The sequence below is a fragment of the Monodelphis domestica genome, chromosome 5, assembly GCF_027887165.1.
Source record: "Monodelphis domestica isolate mMonDom1 chromosome 5, mMonDom1.pri, whole genome shotgun sequence".
In the NCBI taxonomy this organism is placed as follows: domain Eukaryota; kingdom Metazoa; phylum Chordata; class Mammalia; order Didelphimorphia; family Didelphidae; genus Monodelphis; species Monodelphis domestica.
Genome location: NC_077231.1, coordinates 324,921,226 through 324,942,349, shown reverse-complemented (window position 1 = coordinate 324,942,349; position 21,124 = coordinate 324,921,226). Strand labels below are relative to the sequence as shown.

Here is a 21,124-nt window from a genome sequence, read left to right as displayed (position 1 = left end):
ACGGCTTTTTATACTTTTGTGGTCCTTAGAAATCCCAAAGAATGACTTTCCTTGGAACAGAATGTGGTTATTAAATGACAGGGACAAGGTCTCTGTTCTGGTGTATGTGTAAATCTTCCCGTGCCTACTTGTTGTTGGGGGGAAGAACTGAGGGTTTAATGGAATGCCTCCTAATTAGCTACTAGCCAGTGAGACATGTCTGCAGATATTCAAGAATGTGGCTGAATAATAAGCTTCCAAAAGTCTATTTACTGAGCCTCCTGATTTAGGTTAGAGGTCAGTCTAGAGGACTATTGACCCAAATGTCACTTCATTGATTTTGATGCTGGACTAATCAAAAATGGATTAAAATCAATAAGCTGGTATTTCTACGCTCAAAAAGAGCCTCTCAGCATCATTTTGCATGTGACAGTAACATAAAGCTTTACGTCTGTGACCAAAGGGGAAGGAGGGAAGAGGTCCTGTTCCTCAACAAACCTAACTTCACGTTAGGTTCAGGGCTTCATAACATGGTATCTGGAAGTTTAATAAGAAAGAAAGAAAGAAAGAGAGAGAGGAAGAGAGAAAGAAAGAGAAGGAGAGAGAGAGAGAAAGAAAGAAAGAAAGAAAAGAAAGAAAGAAAGAAGAAAGAAAGAAAGAAAGAAAGAAAGAAAGAAAGAAAGAAAGAAAGAAAGAAAGAAAGAAAGAAAGAAAGAAAGAAGAAAGAAAGAAAGAAAGAAAGAAAGAAAGAAAGAAAGAAAGAAAGAAAGAAAGAAAGAAAGAAAGAAAGAAAGAAAGAAAGAAAGAAAGAAAGAAAGAAAGAAAGAAAGAAAGGAAGAAAGGAAGAAAGGAAGGAAGGAAGGAAGGAAGGAAGGAAGGAAGGAAGGAAGGAAGGAAGGAAGGAAGGAGGAAGGAGGAAGGAAGGAAGGAAGGAAGGAAGGAAAGAGGAAGACATCTATATGTGTATAGGAAAAATAGGTAAAAATGAAATCAATAATATCTATCCATATAGTCATAAAAATATTTGAAGGAAGGATTTACCAATCTGTCATAAAAGGACAATAAAATTAAAAAAAAAGTTTAGTACATCTGGACTGATGTCATTTTATTCTTCACCATTTACTTTCTTGAAATCTTCTCATTTTATGATTTTTCTCACTGTTTACGCTCATGGCTTAATAATACTGCCAATTATCTTAGTATCTTCCAGACTCAAGGTTCTAAATCAAAATATTGCATCACCCAAAGGACAAATAGTTTTAAAGCAGGGAGGAACCTAGTGTGTATGTGTCTGTGTATTTATATATATTTATACATATATGTGTGTGTATACCTATAAACCTATAAGTATGCATATGTATACATATATTCTTTCTTTCTCTCCTGAGAATATTTCCTATCATATCACACTACTGACTGACTCAAAATGACTCAAAAACAACCCATTGAAATCTCCACATGTCTTTTCAGCTAAAACTCTTCCATATTGTTTACTTGTTTTTTTTTACCCAAGCATAATACTTTACATTTATCTATAATAAATTTCATCTTCCTACATATAGCCCAATGTTCTAGATTGTCAAAACTCTTGATTCTTGCTGGTTTATCCAGTGCATTAGCTAACCCTTCTAGTATTGGATCATATGAAAATGACAGACATATCATCGATATTTTTATCCAAATCACAGATTTTTCTAAAAGCAGGGCAAAGCACACATGCACGAGCCCCTACAATGGAGATCTCAATTTAAGTTTTCATGGAACTGACTATTTTTGTGGTCCATCCATTCAATAGTTCTTAAATTATCCTAATTTAGTTATCTTTTTCCATATCATTCTAAAATGGTTGAGGTCTTAAACTGTAGTGATAAAAATAGTGGAAGATATAAATTGTGATAGATATAGGAGAGGGTGAGTAAATTTGACTGCAGAAATTATGTTTCACTACAGTGTCTTGGGTTTTAAAATCAAATATAAGGTGGTCGCCAGGGAAATATTCCCAATTATTCAAATACCCAAGTCAATTGGGTTTTATAGAGATTTTAATTAACAATACAATGAGTAATCAAAGAAAGAGAGAGAGAGAGTAAGAAAGGAATAAGTATGAAGGGCCTCAAGCCAATATGGCCTAGAACTGAGTGTTAAGAGAGAAATCAGTCAGTTTTTTAACACTCACCACAAGGTCTGACTAAACAAGGATTCTAGTGACACCAGGCCAGCTCCATCTCAGCTGACTTCACCAGAGAGCCTTCCAGCCAGAGACTGTTCCAAAGGGCCTCTCTCCAGAGCCTCCAGAGGGACAGAGTCCCCTCAGAGGAGCTCCAGCGAGATCTCCTTAGAGATTGTCCTCCAAGAGCTTCCCTTCTCCAGAGCCTCTCTCAAGAGATTCTTCCCAAGTGATCCTCATCGGAGATCCTCCAAAAGCATTCTTCCAAAAGGATCCTTTCTCAAGAGATTCTGCTTTTTCTTATATTGGGGCTTTTCTCCCATGTCACCTTCCCTAAGTCCTTACATCTACCAATCACTGTAGACGGTTTCTAAAGGACCACCCATTTTGAATTCACAGCTGAGTAGTTTTTAATCTCTTTAGTAAGTCAGGAAAAAAATGCTGCTGTGTAGACAAATTTCATTAGAAAAAACCTCTGAATAAGTTATCACCCTTTTAGGTTTAAGTAGTTTACAAGTTACCCCACCTTTATAGGTACGTAGTATCCCATTGTATCAATTCTAAAAGTCATGACTCAAAGAACTTCCTGTCCCTTCCATAAGCATGGATCAAAGGAGTCACTAGTGCAGCAGATGCAGAAGAAGTAACCCAGAATGCTCTTGGTTGGCCTTTAAAAGCAGTCCTCTCCATGTCACTTCCTGTCTTTCTGGTTCCTCCTTCCTTTCACTGTGGGCTGGTTTATCATACCCCAGGAACCAATTAAAGTCTCTCAATTTGCCTAGCACTGCCCAAAGGTCAATGTCTGTGAGATCTACTTAGCATCCTCTGAGGGTGTGAATTCTTATCAAAAGGATTCACAAGTTCCTGACTGATTAAGTTAAAAGGGTGGAGCACTCCAAATACTTCATTAAGTTAAGGCGAAAAAATTCCCTTTCATAAACTCCCTTGTTATTCTATTGGGAGATAAGCAGCTTGTTGAAATCTCCCAGATTTACATGCTTAGTCTCCCCAGTGAATCATGTCAAATATTCAGCTTATAGCTCTAAAGATCTTCTAGCTAATGGTGCATGCAATATTGGTCTTTCTAAGAGGAAGTTATAATAGTTGGAGAGAAGAGGGAAATAAAAGAGGAAGAGCAAAACCAATGGTTGGTAAGCACATTGACAAAAGCCTATTGGGGGTAATCCCCTTTGGCATAAGAGTTTACATTCAAAATCAATGGGTCCCACCTTTCACAAGTCACAGATAGTGGACAGTGGTCCAGTATCTACATTGGCACAATGTCTTCAAAGCCATTGAATGTAACTCATATGGGCCTGCTACACTGAAATCATCAAGATTTCCTACTATCCCCTTACCTAACTTGTATGGGTTGGACCAAGAGAGATGACTTCTTGAGCTTGGTATCTCTCACCCTAGCTTTGCATGTCTACCATCTTTCCTTTGTGGAAAACCAAAACAACAAAACAAGCACACGTTGGTTTTGTGCCTCCGGGATATTGTTCTAGCTGATTCCTCTCTCTGCTTCTAAAGTTGTCCAAATAAACAAGACTAGAGAAACTACTGGAATAAGGGAAGACTGTGTGTGTGCGCACAGGCAGAAGTGTTACTTTAGTGTTGGTTCCTTCTGATTTCAGATGACAAGAAATGGTCATGGGACCAGGAGACGAACATCTGAATAAAATTCAACACCAAACATGAAATTTCAAAAGCTTTGGAATATTAGTGAAAGTAAATAGAGATATCTCTCTCTAATCATAAACATGTGATTATGTTTTAAATTAAATTTGTAAGTATTTTTTAAAAAAATATTTAAATGACTTTCCCAAATACAAGCTAAGCACCCAAGTCTAAATTTGCAAAATTGGATTTCAAATTATTTTCACTTTCATGATTACAGTTCTGAAAGTCTGCAGCAGATTATTAAAATGCCTTCTTCATTTCAACAGTTTTCCAATAAAATTAATGTAATTAGATACATTAGAATTTTCTAGGCATTGAAAAGGGGATTGATGATGAAGCATAAAATATTTAATGTAACTCAGGGTAAGAAATTACTGGGAAATGATATTACAAGTTAAGCATAGTTGGTTTTAGTATGATTTATTTAAGTTCAATTTTTCATTCCTATTCTAATAACCATCATGACGGTCAATCAACATTATATTTACACAGATGCAAAGGGACAGAAGGAGAAATATTTCTCAACTGCCTAAAAGCTGATTTTTTAAAATTTGGGGCAATAGGTATTGTTGTTTTAGAAGGATTCTTTTGAAATTGAAAGTGTCTAAAATTGTGAATGGAGTGCTTGTGATTGTTTTTCTGGAATAATTATATTGTATATTTTTCAGAGGTAAGAAACATCAGTGAAAAGATGCAGGGGATTGTCCGAAATTCAGCTTCTATCTGGTTCCTGCGAATCAATCCAGATTAGGCCAGAGATCATTTTCTCTGAAAATGCAGCAGTTGAACAGCCCAGTCTGCGTATTACCTGTGTGCCAGGTGCGCAGGATAATTTTGTGATCACAAATGCATGGTCCTACACAGATTGGGACCGTATTTTGGATTAAGCATCTCCAGGAGAACAATATTGTCATGTGAGAAACAATTACCAGCCAAATAAATGCAGAATGTACACCTGCAGCCCACAGCAGCTCTTGGCTTCTCCCCTTCGAGCCGATATTCTAGCTCCTCGGAAAAAACTAGAAGATTGCAAGTTACTTCCATCCCTCTGCACGACATGGCAGCTGGGATAGTATAAAGAGCACTACGTCTGGCATCGGGGACATGACTTCAAATCCATCTCTGTCACTTGCCAATTCTGTGACTTCACCCTTAGAGTCCCTCCTTGGTGAAATGAGAGGATTGAATTAGTGAACCAAAATCACAATGTTGTAGCCTAATATTTATTCCCTAGAAGCAAACAAGCTGGTCATAAGAGAAAGGCTGCAGTACTCCCACATTTATTATCAGACTCATTGAAATCTCTGGAAAGTAATCATATCTCCAAATTCTTGGCTTACTGGATACCCTTCATAGTTCAATGGAGACAAATAGAAATTAAAACATATATACATACATATATATATATATATATATATATATATATATATGCACCATTAACCTGATAGAAGCAGGATAGGTAACCACATGGGGAAGGTGATCCTTTTGTTCCCTACAGATGGCTCACAACCCCCCATTTATTGAAAGTATGTCATTTTTTTCCAATTTTTCCCCATAAGGGCCCCGAAACCACTCTGAATCATTCAGGCCAGTGATCTCCTTTGAGACCCATTCACTGGCTCACTCTCCTCACTTTAAAGGACACAGTTACTAAGTCCAGAGAACCAAGAGAGAAATATTTCAGAACTTGAATCCTCGGGATGCTGATGGCCAAGGAACTTCCAGGATGCTGGAACAGACAATCTAAACAATTGGAGAAATGGTTATTTTAGAAAGAGGAGGATCCTAAATTCAGAAATATGGTGGAGAGACCATGCTGTTGGCAGCAGATTCTAACCCTCCACTTGGCCAGATGCCCAAATACCAAGCAGGAGAGGAATGGCCAAGTAGCAGGATTCTGTAAAACACTGTTTAAGGTACACTCGAGAATATAAGCCAGAAGTCTAAACCAAGTTCATGATTCTCTCCCATTGCAGGCTTCCTTTATTTCCCATCTTTTGAAAACTTCCCTTCTTTGGTCCTTTTGGGTCTCTCCTATTCTTCCTTGTCAAGCAAACGTTACTGAAAGGGGACCCTGACATGGGACCACTCATTATGGTGTGCCCCCATCAAAGAAGACACTATACTTTATGAAAATAACACAATTGCAGTAGCTCAAAAGAAGTATGAGATCTGCACATTTAGAGTCATCTCCAGCCCAAATGTTTACTTGAGCTATTTGTTCCTAACCTGTAGTAGCACCTTCTGAACTTGTATTGAGGTGACTAGCCACAGCCAGACATATTACATGTTGGTGCTAATACAGTGAAGTCAATTCAGTCCTCTTTGAGGAGCAAGGACAATAACCAACCACCCAACTAACCAGTTACTGAGAGCCCAACAATCACTTGGGGGGAAGAGTTTGCCTAGATCTATTCCCCTGGACTCTTCAAAGACAGTTTGACTCTTTCAAATTTTGTGCTGCCTCCTTTATCCTTCCTCACTTTTATTCAGAAATATTTCTCCCTCCGGAGTCAGGGTGAGTGTGACCCTTTGTCTGCCGGTTGGTGGGGTAGTCCCTTCTCTCCTCAAGACCTTTTTTTAACCTGCATTACTGAATTGGGAGCAGTAACCATCAGTCATCTCAGAATTTTCCAAATCTCATTTCATACCACAATTCAGGAGCCTTGGGTAGATTGTGTGACATGATAGTAAACATTTGTTCACTGCTTACTATTTCCCAGGCACTGTCTTCAGTACCACAGATATCAAGAGAGGAAACAGTTCTTGCCTGCAAAGAGTCCACAGTCTTGTGGAAGAGACAACAAGTAAACACAGAAGAAATATTTTTTTATAAAGGACATCCACTAAAATTAAAAGTGGGTGGGAAAGGGTTCCTGTTGAAAGTAGGATTATAGTTGGGACTTAAAGGAAGCCAGAAAAGTCAACAAGCAGAGAAGGGGCAGAACATTCCAGACATGGAGGAAAGCCAGCGAAAACAGCCAGAGCTAAGAGGGGAAATATCTTAATTGTGGATTAGACAATACAAATTGAAGGTTGTGTGTTGGGAATAAGGTAGAAGACTAGAATGGCAAGGAGGCTGGGTTATGAAAGGCTGTGGTGGTCAACTGAAGCATTTTGTATTTGATCATAGAGACAAAAGGGAGCCACTGAAATTCATGGAGTAGGGAAGTGATGCAATTAGACCTCTTTAGGAAAATCACTTTGATGTCTGAGTAGTGAATGGACAGAAATGGGAAGAAGCTTGGAAGCAGGGAGATCCACCATTAAGTTAGTGTAGTAGTTCAGGTATGAGGGTGAGGGTTAGAGTTAGAGCCTGCTGTACCACAGGAGAGAGTGAGACATATTGAAGAGATGTGGTAAAGGTGAAGGTGAAAAAAAGAGGATGTGAAATATAGGAAGAGTTCAGAATGGCTCCTGGATTGTGAATCTGAGGGACTGCGAAGATGGTTTTCCAGTTTTCAGTAATTGATAGATGGAGAAAAGCAAAGATTTAGGGAAAACATAGTGAGTTCCATTCTGAGCATGTTGAGTTTAAGATGTGTAGTGAACATTCAGTTCTAGATATTTAAAAAGTGGTTAGAGAAGCAGAAAGATTAGGGCAGGAGAGATAGATTTGAGAACTGTCAGAGTAGAAATGTTAATTACATTCATGGAAGCTGATAAGATTACCACGTTATATATGAGGAGAGACAGAGCAGAATCCATTGAGAGTTCAAGAGTATGATCTGGATAAGGTTCTAGCAAAGCTAGTGGCCAGCTATGTGAGAAGAGAACAAGGAGAAGGATATCCTGAAAACCTAGGGAGAACAGGTTATCAAGGAGATGGGTATGATCAACAGTGTCAGAGACTACAGAGAGGTCAAGGGGAAGGAGCACGGAGAAAAGGCCACTTAAGAGATCATTGGTAACTTTGTAGTGAGGAGTTTTTGTGGGATGATGAGATTGGAATCTAGAGTGAAAGGATGAAAGGGATAGATAGGCAGGGGACTAAGGTAAACCATCCCATTATGGTGTCATTCAGAATAAGTACTGGGAAGAGTAAAGAAATATTGTTCTAAAGGATGCTGAAAAAATGTTTTAATTTTACCCTTTGTTTTTTGGTCATTTGGTTGGGTCCAACACTTCATGATTCCATGGACATGCTGTTCAGGTACTTTTATTAACAAAAGTACCGCAGTGGGTTACCATTTCATTCTCCAGTGAATTAAGGCAAACAGAGAGGATGTCCATCAACTGGGGAATGGCTGGCATAGTGATTTTCCCAGGGTCATACAATTATTAAGTATCTGAGGTCAAATTTAAAATTAGATCTTCATGAATCCAGGCCCAGCACTGTATCCACTGGGCTATCTAGCTTTTGCTAACCCTAACCCTAACCCTAACCCTCAGTAGTTTCAGTCATGTCCTACTCTTCAAGATCCCATCTGGAGTTTTCTTGGATAAAATACTGAAGTGATTACCAATTTATTTTCTAGCTCATTTTACAGATGAAGAAATTTGAGGCAAAAAGGGTTAATTATGACTTGCTCAGGGTTACATAGTTAATAAGTGTCTAAGGTAAGATTTGAACTCAGGATGGTGAATCAAGTCCAGGTCCAGCACTCTATCTACTGCATCACCTAACTGCCTACTTTACTCTCCCCTGACCCTCAAAGACTAAGTGGGATTCCTTCCCAGAGAGAGCAAAAAATCAGATGCATTGAAGTAGGGAATCTAAATAGGTTCCCACAATGTTAGAGTTTCCTTTGTTCCTTTAATACCTAATTGTCTGCTTTAGGTATTGCTAGCTTTTCTGCAATTTTTCAGTTGATATTTTGCTGGCTGAGCATTCTGAAGTTGCTGGTCAGGATGAAGGGCTCTATGAGCCTAATGACTGAACCACAACAGTTCTATTCATCACCATATAATTCCTGTATGGAAAGTGATAGGAAGAAGAGGAGAGCCCACCTTTTCCAAAGTGTGGAGCAGCCAGAATCAGTGGAGCCAACAAATGGGAAACAGAAGGTCCTTGGAGTACTGGACTATTTCAGAGAAGTATAAGTTTTAGGGAACCAACCCCAGGCCTCTAGCTTATTTCTTTGAATAGCCCAAATGAACTGTTTTCTTATTTTTTTGTATCCCCAGTTTTTAAATCAGTGTCTGGTACACTGTGAACACTGAATAAATGCTCTCAGAATGGGTCTCGATTAAACCCAACAATGTAAAAAAACAAACACCAAAAAAACAAGTTCTGTAAATCTCTACATTTCTCACTCGGTTTAATGTTCAGGCATCCAAGATGGTGAAGGGGTGATTTGGGAGCACCACTGAGTGGGAGAGTGAGAAGGGAGCTTAGCTACCAGCTAGTCCAACTAAAACCCAAAGAATGGATACCCATGGTGCCACAGCCGACTAAAGATCATTTAGCCTCTGCTTACAGACATCCTTCAGTGAAGAAGGCAGGAAGAATTTAAGGGCGACAGGAGAATAGCATCAAGAGAGAGCTTGAGTTGGAAATATGCAAATGCAACAGCAGCAACAGCAACTACTGCTGCTTCTTGTGCTACTGCTGTTACTCTACCACTACTACTATTCATCATCATCATCATCATCGTATATGCTTTACATGGCACTTCAGAGTTTGTCAAGCCCTTTCTAAAGATGGCCCCTTAGCTTAATCTCACACCAGCCTTCAGAGCTCGAAGTTTTAACTTTATTCACTTTGCAAATTGGAAGATATGCTTTCACATAATCTGGCATAATCATGCCATCTTCATAGGAGTGACCATGAGAACCATGGCTGCTGGGACTAGGAGGTGGTGCCTAACGTGCAAAGCCTTTCTTGACGTTGACATATGAATTGGACTCTCTGGGCCCACGTTCCGAAGAGTGATGTCCTACATCAATACCTGTCTGAGCTTGAATGACTACACATAGTAATAGGAACACTAAATGTAATAATTTCCATATGGATAATATTTGAGATAATGATATGCTTTAAAAGGAACCTTAACAGCTCAAAATGGAACATCAAAGCAAGTGGCAGTCATTGAAAAGGAGAATTAATATGAATGCATGGGAGCAGCTCAAAACATGAAGGAACTTCTCCCATTTCTCTTGCTTTCAAGTGGCACCTTTATTCTTAACCCTTTAAATACTTTGTAATGACTAATTTTTAACTTAGACAATTATAATGATTTTTTCAAAGAAAAAGGATCTCTGGGATATAGGTGTGTGTGTGTGTGTGTGTTTTCATATTTGTTTCATATAATTGTCCTGTCTCCCTACTCAGATTGGAATATCTCTGAACAGGAAGCCTTTTCCCCCCAACATGATGCTGCCTGGTTATTCCTCAGAGGGCCTTCAAAGCAAAGCAAAGCCCCTCCAACCCACTGCCCCTAACCCTGACTTGGACCATTATTCTCCCGCATCCTCTTTGGCTAGGGTGGGTCAGGTTTTTCTCTGAGCCCCCCAAGGCTAAAAGTAGGAGAGTGGCCTCACCAAATTCCAGCAGCTAGGGTGACGAGCATTGGTCCCACAGGCGAGCAACCTTCTCTCTGCTTCTCGAAAAGGGTGATGTAGTTCTCACAGTCCTAGCAAAGAGAAGACAAACATGGCCAGTGAGTGCCCCAGTGGACCCAACATAAGCAGTCCTGGGAGTCTGACTTTATAGATTCATGCCCCTGGGATAATATGAAGGCAAAGATATGGCATATTTTTAATGATTTATTTGTTTTCATTTCTCTCTTCAGCAATTCAAAGATTTTTCCCATCAGTTGTGCCTCATTCCTGCCAATACCCTTTTTTGGACAAGTTTTACAGACCCGAGGCATCACTCCTCATACATGCTTTGAGGGATCCGTGGTCATCACAATGCCTTATTACTTCTTGCAAATTAATAACCCAAATGAATGGTAATAACTACTTACTGTTTATGCAGAAAACATTCGTTTAAATTCATTTCCAGGAGGACAAGATGGGGAAATGATTTGAGTAAATAACCCAACAACATCCTGGACCTCTGATGGACTCATTGCGCAATTGCGGTATATTACACCAGCGCAGGCCATAACCAACCTACAAGTTATGTTCAGAGAGAATTTCTTGACGCTCAGAGAAGTTTAGAAGGGAAAGGAAGGAAGCACGTGATTGATCCCTTCATTTGTGGTCGGTGGGTCAGAATCATCTGGGCATTTTGAAGAAATGGGTTTTATCTTGGTAGAAACAACTCTTATTTGAAGATTGCAGTTGGGAATTTGCTTTAGTTAAATCTAGATAGATAAATAGAAAGGTAGATATGTATATATATACACACATGTAAAACTAAAGCAATATGTATTAAATATATAGTATATATTATACATACTACATATTAAGTATACACACACACACACACACACACACACACACGTGTATATAGTGATTTAACTTAAGCTGGTTCCTGATTGCAGAAACCACTTCACACCTAACAGACTGGCCTAATATGATAGTAAAGGAAAAAGATAAATGTTGGATGGGCTATAGAAAAATAGGGACATTGATGCACTGCTGCAGGTGTAAACTGATTCAGCCATTCTGGATTTGAAACTATTTCCAAAGGGCTATAAAACTATATATACCTTGAGATCCATCAATTCCACTACTAGCTCTGCATCCCAATGAGGAAAAAGGACCTATTGATGGAAAAAATGAGCTCTTTTGTGTTGGGAAAGATGCTGAAATTGAGAGGATGTCCATCAACTGGGGAATGGCTGGTATAGGATTGCAATAGAATACTATGTTGCTATAAGAAATGATGAGCAGGATGATTTCAGAAAAACCTGGAAAGATTCCTATAAACGGATGCAAAGTGAAGTGAGTAGAACCAGGAGAGCACTGCACAAATAACAGAAATAGTGTACAATGATGAGCTTTTGATGACTTAGTTATTATCAGTAATATAATGATCCAAGATAATTCTCAAGGACCATGATGAAAAATGCTATTCAGTTCCAGAGAAAGAACTGATGGAGTCTGTTTGCAGATTGAAGCTTACCATTTTCCAATTTATTTTCTTTGAGATTGTTTTTGGATATGTCTTTTTCCATGACATAACAGATATGGAAATATATGTTGTATAATAATACATGTATAACCTACATCAAATTTCTTACCATCTCAAGGAAGAAGAAATGGAGGGAGGGGGGAAGATTTAGGACTCAAATATGAAAAAAATGATTGCTAAAATTATTTCTAAGTGTTAGTGGAAAAAAATAAAATATCAATGGGGGAAAAACTCATTCTTCCATGTCCTTGTGAAATTAAATGTGGTCTCCTGATCCATAGTTAGACTGGCCATTGTTCTGCAAATGAATCTTCAGCATAGCTTGCAGTTTATGTGGCATAGTGGATAGAGTGAGGGATCTGATATCAAGATTTGAATTCAAATTCTTTCTCAGAGACTTAATTAACTCTGTGGCTCTGTATAAGTCACTAAAATTTTTGTCTGTCTCAATTTCTTATCTTCAAAATGAGAGGGTAATAGCATCTATCTTTAAAATTGCTGTGAAGATCAAATGAGATAATAATTATAAAGCTCTTAGCAATAGTAAATACTATAAAAATGTTAATTATTTCATTGTCATCATATGTTCTCCCAATGTAACAAAATGATTCTTGATCTTCTGAGCACTATAGCAAATGAGAGAAGCTATTTTATCTTAACATGTGGAACTTTATCCCATACTCTGTGCATTGAAAAAACCTAAACATTCCAAGATCCAATGGAACTCATCTGGAAGCATGTGAGTGTGTGTGTATGCGTATGTGTGTATGCACTTGTGTGGGTGGGTGGGTGAGGGTGTGTGTAACATAATTTTTCCCAGATTTTATTTTCATCATTTCTTTATTTTATTCCTTCAAATATACAAAGCTGCAAAGATTTTGAAATTAAATGACATTATTGATTAGAGTTGAGCTATATTTTCTGTAGTGAGTCGTCTTATATCCATCAATATTTTGTTATTTCTCATTTATCGTATACTTGATTGTGTTGATTTATTTTTTTCCCTCACACACCTACAAGATTGGCATTTCAGAGAACAAGTAACTTGGGAAACCTAATGCTTTTCTCTTGAAACTGCATATCTGTTTCTGTAACAATGAGGTAGAGCAACTTTGTGATCAATAAATGACCTGAATAATTTAGTGGCAAAATCAATATATCATAAGCTATTCCAGATACACTGAAGAGGTGTTTTTTTTCATCTCAAATGAGCCCCATGTGTACATTTGAAACAAGTGGTGGGAAAGAGTGAGTAGTACTTCCTTTTAATGTTATTGTGCCAAGGAATGCTGAACATTATTTTAACTGGGAACATGCTCCTTCCCCTATGCACTGCCAGAAAGTAACATGGGATTTTATGTGTGACATTAAGTCGATGATAATGCACTTTGATATTGCTGCTGGAGATTGTCACTCATGGAAAACATCTTCTTTTCTTGATTTCAGAGGCTCCAGTGCCTGAGAATTTGCAAGAATATATTATTTGCCTCTTACTCTCTGTGTCTTATATCCTGGCTCTTTGGCTGAGTGGAGACTCAAATATGCATTTATGATATTTCTCCATCAAAATTTTGGGGGGAAATCGACCTGAAGTCATGTTCTTTAAGCTTGGCAATAGTCCCAGAATGAAGGAAGTTTATTTATATTATATTAATATATAAACAGCAAAGGTGATTGTGTTAAAAACTAGTTAAAGGTGTTATAATAGTCATGATATAAATTCATTTCTAAATAAAGGAGTCTGAAAGAAGAAAAAAAAACCAACACTTCATCTTAATGTCCAAGAAGACTAATATAAATTGTATTCCTTTTTTCCTTTGGAGAGGGTGTATCCAAGCTAGTTCTTCCTTCCTTCCTTCCTTCCTTCCTTCCTTCCTTCCTTCCTTCCTTCCTTCCTTCCTTCCTTCCTTCCTTCCTTCCTTCCTTCCTTCCTTCCTTCCTTCCTTCCTTCCTTCCTTCCTTCCTTCCTTCCTTCCTTCCTTCTTTCCTTCCTTCCTTCCTTCTTTCCTTCTTTCCTTCCTTCCTTCCTTCCTTCCTTCCTTCCTTCCTTCCTTCCTTCCTTCCTTCCTTCCTTCCTTCCTTCCTTCCTTCCTTCCTTCCTTCCTTCCTTCTTTCCTTCCTTCCTTCCTTCCTTCCTTCCTTCCTTCCTTCCTTCCTTCCTTTACTTCATTCTTTTCCCCTAACTTCCATTCTTTTTTCCTTTCTTCTTTCCTTCTTTCCAGTTTTCTTATGTTTGAGAGCAGAGAATATTTTTCTATTATATAGGAAGTGAGAATTAATTGATATTTTAAAAATACCTTATAATACATAGTACACAAAATGCTTGAGAAAAGAATGTTATAGTTGCTTGCTTACATTGACAAAAATTTAACTCCTCACTCAATAGAACTTCTGAAGGTAATGATGTTAATAATAATATGTAGCTTTTTATGACTACAAATAAAATCCATTATTGTTTTTTATTCATATGATAAACCTAAAAGGAAAATGTTTGCTGAAATTGGATTTGTTGAATGAGTTATGCAGTGAAAGCATTATCATCTCCATTTTAAAATTAAGAAAATAAGGATCAGAGGAAGGAAATTACTTACTCAAGACCTCTCAATTCATAAGTAGAATTAAATACTAGATTTATAGGATCTTGGGAGTTAGATAAACTTAGAGAAAATAAGATCATGTGATTTCAAAATGAAAGAAAACCTCAATAAAATGTAGGCTAATCCTTTCATTTTATGGATGAAGTTCTGATATAGGTGGTTCTCCAAGGGTACACAGGTATCAAGGGAAAACACCAGGATTGGAATCGGAAATTTGAACCCAAGGTTCAAGTGACTTTGTTAGTTCCATATTAAGGCAGATATCGCTAAATGGTCTCTCCAAACTATGAAATAAACTATCTCTGCAGATCAAACCTTTTAAAAGCTGAAAATAATTAAGGAAATGATTACTACCACAATTAGGAACTTGTTTTAGTCTTTCCTAAGCTCGTCAATGGAGGGGAGGGTGTGGCATCAAATAGATATGACACAAGCATGTTCTAGCTCTTCTATACTTCTGATAAAGTGAATTGACCCTGCTGCTGCCTTTTCCATGATGATACTATCAAAATTGACAATGCAAATGTGTTTCCAGAGAAATCCCGAGTGTGCTGTGTGAGGTCTGAGCTAGTCAGGATCAGTCATGAGCTGATGGGTTACTGGGCCCTGCAAGCCATGATGCAGAATGATGTAAAATTGTCCTTGGGGCTATCTGATCCCCCTCTAATTACACAGTGTTGGTGGCGATGAGGCTGAGGATTTTAACAATCACCTCATTTTTAGATGATCTTTAAATAATAACTTACCTCTTGGAACTAAAATTGTGAGATGTTTATCAAATGCCCAATCCATTCAAAATCTATGTGGAAACTGAGTCACTCTGGGTTAGTTTTTAGATGGAAATGGAAGGAGAAGACCAAAGAGATTGTACTGAAATGGCTGATGGATTTACAGGTTCTATTTGAAGAAATAAAGTATTTGGTGGAGTTGGTCTCTTTGAGTCCCCCAAGGCAACACCAACTAGCAATTCCATGGACATAGAGTTCTCTGGCCGTTCCATTCTCATGATGATTGTGTGTTGAATGACTCCCATAAATATAACTCCAGTTCATATGCCAATAACATGAGGGCAGTGAAGAAGTAGAGAAGGCCTTCTCGACACAGATCTCTAAGAAAATACCATGTTTTCCTCAATATATGATGACTTTAATGTAATGACTGGAAAACAGGGAGGTGGTAAGATGGTAATGAAAAATATGACACAGACTTGAAAGCCAAGAGCAGTCAAGGTCACAAACCAGAAAGGCTCTCTCACACATCCATCTTGAACATTTTTCCCCAAAGACTCCGGAGTCATTGTAGAAGGTGAGAGTCAAGCATCACACGCAGAAATCAATAAGCATCATGGAGAAGAAGTAGCTGAAACTGGCTGGGGGAGTCATTTCACAGTAAGTTCTGAGTTGGCAGCAGAGTCAGACCAGTGTATCATTAGAGAGGAAGGGAAATCAAGCTCCCATCAGAAGTCACAGAACCCAAGTGACAAATGTCATGGCCATGTCTCCGTTCTAACCATCCTCAACTCCTCGAGAATTTGATACTATTAATCAGCTTTCTGACTATCTTTTCCTCACTAGGTATGTTTGATGCTCCTTTCTCTTGGTTCTCCTCATAGCTTTCCAACTGTTTCTTTCAAGACCTTTGGATGGTTCTCACTCCATTGGATGTGTGCCCACTAATCATGGGTGCTCCTCAAGACTCTGTTGTGTTCCCCCCTTCCCATTGTGACATCCTAAAGCACCTGGTGGTCTCATCAGTTTCCATGAGTTCAATTATCCTATCCGTGCAAAAGACATCTCAATCTCAATGTACAGTCCTTCTCTTTTGGCTGTTCTAATGATACATCTCTCACTCCCTTTTAAGAGGATTCAGCCTGGATGACATCTCAAACTCCCTGATTTTCTTTCACAAAAACTGTCCCCCCTTGTGGACATGAGAGCTGAGAACACTGTCATTCTCCTGGGTGCTCAGGCTTGAAGTCTTTTCTTGATGTAGTAGATATGCACTGTACACTTGGTACATGGACTGAGCACTGGCCTGGAGTCAGGGACCCCTGAGTTCAAAACCAACTTCAGATCCTTACTAGCTGTGTGACCCCAAGCAGTTTCATCAAGTGTTAAATGAAGAAAACACCTTCCAGCCACCTTCCAGAGTTGTTCTGAGGATCCAGTGAGAATATTGTTGAATGCTTACCATACTCCCTGGCACACAGTAGGTACTTAAATGCTTGCTTTCTCCCTTCCTTTCCTTTCTCTTTCTCATCTCACACATCTAGACCACTACCAGTTCTTCTCATTTCTACCATCACAATCTTTCTCATAGTGTAGTACACTCAAAGAAGTAGAACTCCTTCTTTCTCATAGCCATGACCTCAGGGTGGGCTCTTTGCCCCTGTCACCTCAACTATTGCAATAGCCCTCTGCCTCAAGTATTGCCCATTCTACATCATCCTCCATTCAGCTGCCAGAGGTGGTTTTCTGAAGACTATCTCTGAGCATGGCATCAAATAGAAAGTCTTTTGTCAGCTAAAGCTCCTCATAGCTTAGCCCTTCCCTCCCTTCTTGGCTCCTTTCGTTTGACTCCCATCCTCATCTTCTATGACCTGGCTCCCTAGGCCTACTTGCATCTTTTTTAAACCCTGACCATCTAACTTGGAATCAATATTAAGTATCATTTCTAAGGCAGAAGAGCTGTAAGGGTTAAGCAATTGGGATTAAGTGACTTTTCCAGAGTCACACAGCTAGGATGTGTCTGGGGTCAAATTTGAACCCAGGACCTCCTGTCTTCAGGCCTGCTACTCTATCCACGGTGCAAACTAGCTGAGCCCTATTTGTGTCTTCTTGAATATGATATCCTATCCCATTTTCATGTCCTTATCTTTGCTATCTGTCTCCCCCATTCCTCCTCATGCCTGCCTACCCTGCTAATCAAAGTCTCTTTGTTTCCCTGGAGTATTCCAAGGTCCAGCTCTGACTGCCTTCAGCAGGAGGCCATTCCTAGGCTTTGAGCTACTAATGCAGTCTTTGTCTGATTATTTACCTCTTTTGCATATCTTCTCTCCTAGGAATGCTTGCCTCTTAAAGGCCAGGACATTTTTCCCACTTTATTTTTGACCTCCATGTTAAGGTAGGATTTGGGGTAAGGGAAACACAAGAGGAAATATATATAAATAAATTCTGCTTCATTGTTTGGGAAGGGCAGGAAAGGAATGAGGGTTTAGGAGTATACTTATTCTTGTACTTAATTTAAAACTAACTAAACTATATTCACTATGTTCCTAAACTGAAACCTGAACTTCCCAAATATCCCAATCTTACACCAGGAGTCCAAATGAATTAGAGCCAGGATCATTTGTTGTTAGATGTCCAAGTAAGTCCAGATGGATGCTGGGAAAACTCCTTCCTCCATTGGTCACAGGCAAACTCCTCTTCAAGATCTTCCAGGCGAGCAGACACTGGAGAATCTTTGGGCATAGAATCTTCCCAGATCCCCAGGCTCAGGCTCCCATGTGACCCTTGGTCACATGCTACTGTCAATCATTCCTAAGGTTTGCATTTCCTAGTTTTTTCAACAGTTTTGCAAATTGAAAACCTTTTCATCCTTTATCACATCAGTCAATGTGCTTCCTGGCATGCAGGGATGCTGGTTAATCCATACTAAACCATACAACTTCTATTTACTTTATCAAAATGAATGTTTCCTGCAGGAGGAAATGGAGGAAAGAGAGAAAAAGGACACATGTACAGATCCTCAGGGCAGCAAGTGGGTAGTGGACAGTTTGTACCTTCAAGGAAGGAAGACTCATCTTCCTGAATTCATATCGGGTCTCAGACACTTGTCGCTCTCCTCATCTATAAACTGAGTTCCAGGAAGAAATAGCAAAGCATTCCAGAAACCCCCGAATATTAGGTGTCAGGAAGAGTTGAATGTGACTGAAACAACTGAACAACAACAACAATGCAGATACTCACTCTCCTGGGACTATGCTGCCCTTCCTGGTTGCAGCTCCACAGAACAAGCTGCCCCTATCAGGTTAAGCTCCTCACTGATAAACTTACCTCAAGCCTTGATTGACTCCACCTCCTCAGCCTCTTTTTCCATGCTGCTGGAAACAAGGAGGGCAGAGCATCAAACTCCTCCCAATGCCTTCCTTTATAGATGGCAGAAACCAGTCTCTCTGACCATTCCATTCTGCATTTGCTGCTCTACCTGCTTTCATTCAACTCCATGAAGCAACATGTCCAGGTAATCCCTTATTCCTCTCAACTCTAGCTTCCTGGCCTCTGTTTGGGTGTTGCCCATTAATTTAAAGGATAGGGACTCTCTTTCTTTTTATTGATTATATCCCCAGCCTCAGCAGCAGGCTTGGCATATATTATGTCAGGTGCTTAGTGAATAACGATGGGCTTGGTTTGGAACTTCATTATTTCCTGAAGAAAATTGAGCTATTCACAAGTGTAAAGAATTGCTCCAATGAGCTGATCTAAAGAGCAGGGACACTGCTTGGATCCACATCCTTACCAAATGAGAGAGAACAACCAGGTGCTAATGGAAATATGGAGAAGCATCATCACCTCCAGGACTGACAAAAACAATGGAGGTGAAATCAAACATTTAGGAAGCATGACATGGATTCCACCTGAACAAGACCATCACAAGAGCTTCCAGAAATGGAACTGGCTCAAGGATGACCCAGAGACCATTATGATGTAGCATTATGTAGCACCACATTTGCAGAATCAGGAGCAGAGTAACCAGCCTCTTGGCAGGTAACACCTAATTTTTCAGTCAGCTACAGGGAGAAGTAGAAATGATCTTAAGTAGACAGAATCAGGAAGTCTTGCTTCCTAACCACCAAACTGAGGAAAAGTCATCAAAACCAGAACACATTATTATAGGCTCTAAGCTATTCTTTTACAAGATGGCCCATCAAAGGGAAGATATTAAAAGAACAAAGATGAAGTAATGGACAATGTGAAGATTCCAATAATTAGCCACGAGAATGGAAATAACTAGAAATCCAAATGCCAACTTTGTCACCTCATCCCATAGTCACATGAAGAGTCCATGTGCACACCAAGAGCATCCCTGATTAAAATAAAAATGGGAACAGAGATTTTACCAATTATTTTCAACAATGGACCACATCCTTCGCTGTCACAATATGAACTAAGGGAATGGGAAATTCAAGGTCCACTTGTGCTGTTGTTTGTCGATTATTAACTACACCTCGTCTAGAGAGTGACCTCCAGGATCTTTGGAACACAGGTTTCTCGGCCCTTTGCTCTCTATTGTAAAAAGATCCCCTGAAAAGCTGTGCCTGGAATGAACTCTTCAGTGACAAAGTGGCCTAAAAAAGGGGAGATTCTTGCTCCCCCAGATTTGGGGGCTGTCATGGAAGATGAGATGCCCAATACAGTGGAAGAGAGCTACCTCCCAGAGAGCAAAGTGCCCTGGATCCTCCTGTCTGTGGATTAGAGTGGGGCCCTCCATCTCCTGGGGGATATTTTCCAGTACCTACTGGGGATGCTTGAAACGGTGGCTTTAAAAGAACACCTGCTTTGACCATGGGTAACCGTGGATGATTGAACCAGCAGATTCTCCTATGAGCAGAATCAGGGCCACAACTACTCTTACACTTGGGTGGCATCATTGCAGTAAATACGGGTCTGCTTGAACAGAGGCACTGTGATCATGCTACAGTGAAGGCAATCAGCAAGAGCACTAGAGGCAGACAGGAGGAAAGTGTCCCATGGGAGATGGGCAGGGGACAAAGGAAAATGAGTCATGTGTTGAGCTGGTGGATATCACCGTATTAGAGTCTGTACTTGCTGGGCACGAGGTCTGAAACTTATGAATTTATTTTTTTAATTTTTTGGAATTTTCCACATGTTGCCAGTTTTTTCTTCCTCTTTTTCCTCTGGTTAACTGTGGATAACTGAATTAGTGGATACCGAGCAAGTGGAAAAGGAGAAAGAACTGTAGTTCTTATTGCTTCAAGCCCTGGAGCATTCCAAGATGGCCACATGATTCATAAATATATATGGTCCAGCATACAGCTAGATGAGAGCCAGGCATAGAGATGGGAGGTCCTGGATGCAAATGTGGCTTCAGTCACTTCCTAGCTCTATGACCTTGGACAAGTCATTTGTGTTTGGGGCAAGAGCTGTGTAAAATTCAATGGAGATTTGGCCATGAAAAGGAGCTGCTGAGCAGCAATGCCAAAACACAGGAATAGTCCCAGTCTTTCTGGCCAACATAATTGCCATCAGTGCTGATAGGGCCTGAAAAGTGGAGATATATCACCACTCTTCTTTCATAGGGTGAAAGCTTGGAAGGTTGTTTTTTTCTTTTTAAAACCCTCACCATTCATCTTGGAATCAATACTGTATATTGGTTCCAAGGCAAAAGAATGGTGAGGGCTAGGCAATGGGGGTCAAGTGACTTGCCCAGGGTCACACAGCTAGGAAGTGGCTGAGGCCAGATTTGAACCCAGGGCCCCATGTCTCTAGGCCTGGCTCTCAATTCACTGAGCTATGTAGCTACTCTCTGGAAGGGATCTTAAAGTGCCCTCAGTTCTAGTTCCATGGTTGCACTTATGAAAAACAAATGAAGCCAAAATGGGTCAAGTAGCTTGAACTAAGTAAACATTTATTAAGCACTTCCTGTGTGCCA

The 21,124-nt window shown here is 39.6% G+C and overlaps 1 long non-coding RNA gene across 1 annotated transcript in view; it reads right to left on the bottom strand.

The window, feature by feature from the left end:
* The window catches only part of LOC103092362 (uncharacterized), a 28,328-nt gene extending 12,197 nt beyond the window's left edge, over window positions 1-16,131 (bottom strand). Inside the window, exons 1-2 of the long non-coding RNA XR_473766.3 lie at window positions 15,199-16,131; window positions 10,313-10,404 (exon numbers count right to left, since the gene is read on the bottom strand). This is a non-coding gene — a long non-coding RNA (uncharacterized LOC103092362). The remainder of the gene's footprint in view (window positions 1-10,312; window positions 10,405-15,198) is intronic.
* Window positions 16,132-21,124: the final 4,993 nt, after the last annotated feature.